Genomic DNA, 2390 nt, shown 5'->3' on the forward strand with positions numbered 1-2390 from the left:
GATTTGTGTTTTCGTTCTACACATCCGCTGCCCCTTGCTCTTTCCCACCCATTCGTTACATTCAACCTCTTACGAGACCGACCAAATATAGACTGAGAAACAAGACCACACACTTTGTGCATTCGGAATCGAAGGCAGTGCGTCCCTCGCCGCATTTGCTACGATGGCCATTTGCTACTTCTGCAGAAGCAGCGGCGGCGACGACGACGACGACGACGACGACGACGACGACGACGACCGCGAGAGGCTCTGAGATATGTGAGAAATACATCTATAAAATGTAATTCAGACTGCCTCGTCCCACCTTATGCTGTACCGCTTTGGCAAATGCTTTATCTGCGCCATTCGCCTTAATCACATCTGAGAGTAATTCTTAAAAAAACGCCTGTCGCTAATTGTTCGTCATCACAGATACTGTTTGCTATACGGCCACGACGCGCTACTGATTTCCAAAATTCATCTTTCTCCTGTGAGGATGGAACTTACGACACCTGGTTTATTAGAGCAGTGCTCTACCACTGAGCTAAAGAGGCGCGGCCTAGCGGTACTCTTGCGTACTTCGGCCTTACGGTCGCCTGCATCATCAGACTTCTGCTGACAACACTTCATATTAGCTTCTGATATTTGCAGATATGGCGACCCATTACTGCTTGGCTACACATCTGACACGTAACCGATATGCTCTCCAAACAACAACACTTGCATTTCAGAACATGTCTTTCACACATGTCTACAAAATCTCCTTCACCTTCAAATACAGTTTCATTGCAACTGACAGAGACGGAGGCAAAGTTTAAAGTTGCTATTTCCATTACATCTCGTTAATCAGAAAAACGGTAATTTACACCTGCAGCGGAACAAAATTCCGTTACGCCCAGCGTGTGGCTCGAACCCACGACCTTGGGATTAAGAGTCTGACGCTCTACCGACTGAGCTAGCCGGCTACCTCGGTGAATACCTGCCGGGTAGCACGTCACACAATACTCGTTTGGGTTGGGTGGTCCCATACAGAATCTCTCCATGCTGCCTAATGTTTTCCTAACGTCACACTCGTCACGTACTTCACTTTTATGTCATAATCATTTCTGAGAGGTAAAGAAATTGCATGACAACATGCAGAGCTAGTGGCGTCAAAATTAACACACATACTTTATGTGACTCAAAAGCCGAACGAGTTACTTTCCTACGTTGTTTTAGATGTGCAACTGCCAGTCAAAACTCGTGGTGTCGGCACTCTGCCGACCATTTCGCTAGTTAACACCGGTCTTGTTGTGTGTGTTTCAAGCTCAAGAGCATCTCCAAGCAAAAAATGGTCAACAGCAACATTCAGACGGTTTCGTACTGCTCAATTGCTACATGAAAACGGTATGTTTCTTTTTCAGATCTGGAAAAACAAGAGCGTGACAGCATTCGAACCTGTAATCTTCAGATCCGAAGTCCGACGCCTTATCCATTAGGCCACTCGGTCAATGACGACCAACTATAACATGTATACGACTCATCCCGAAACGCTCACACCCCTGAGGATTTGTGTTTTCGTTCTACACATCCGCTGCCCCTTGCTCTTTCCCACCCATTCGTTACATTCAACCTCTTACGAGACCGACCAAATATAGACTGAGAAACAACACCACACACTTTGTGCATTCGGAATCGAAGGCAGTGCGTCCCTCGCCGCATTTGCTACGATGGCCATTTGCTACTTCTGCAGAAGCAGCGGCGGCGACGACGACGACGACGACGACGACGACGACGACCGCGAGAGGCTCTGAGATATGTGAGAAATACATCTATAAAATGTAATTCAGACTGCCTCGTCCCACCTTATGCTGTACCGCTTTGGCAAATGCTTTATCTGCGCCATTCGCCTTAATCACATCTGAGAGTAATTCTTAAAAAAACGCCTGTCGCTAATTGTTCGTCATCACAGATACTGTTTGCTATACGGCCACGACGCGCTACTGATTTCCAAAATTCATCTTTCTCCTGTGAGGATGGAACTTACGACACCTGGTTTATTAGAGCAGTGCTCTACCACTGAGCTAAAGAGGCGCGGCCTAGCGGTACTCTTGCGTACTTCGGCCTTACGGTCGCCGGCATTATCAGACTTCTGCTGACAACACTTCATATTAGCTTCTAATATTTGCAGATATGGCGACCCATTACTGCTTGGCTACACATCTGACACGTAACCGATATGCTCTCCAAACAACAACACTTGCATTTCAGAACATGTCTTTCACACATGTCTACAAAATCTCCTTCACCTTCAAATACAGTTTCATTGCAACTGACAGAGACGGAGGCAAAGTTTAAAGTTGCTATTTCCATTACATCTCGTTAATCAGAAAAACGGTAATTTACACCTGCAGCGGAACAAAATTCCGTTA

General features: G+C 46.2%; 1 non-coding gene across 1 annotated transcript; it reads right to left on the reverse strand.

Moving 5' to 3' along the window:
• Window positions 1-871: 871 nt before the first annotated feature.
• On the reverse strand, window positions 872-944 carry Trnak-cuu (transfer RNA lysine (anticodon CUU)). The gene has a single exon. It is a non-coding gene; the product is annotated as a tRNA-Lys (tRNA).
• Window positions 945-2390: the final 1446 nt, after the last annotated feature.

This window comes from Schistocerca gregaria, unplaced genomic scaffold (assembly GCF_023897955.1).
Source record: "Schistocerca gregaria isolate iqSchGreg1 unplaced genomic scaffold, iqSchGreg1.2 ptg000178l, whole genome shotgun sequence".
Taxonomy (NCBI): domain Eukaryota; kingdom Metazoa; phylum Arthropoda; class Insecta; order Orthoptera; family Acrididae; genus Schistocerca; species Schistocerca gregaria.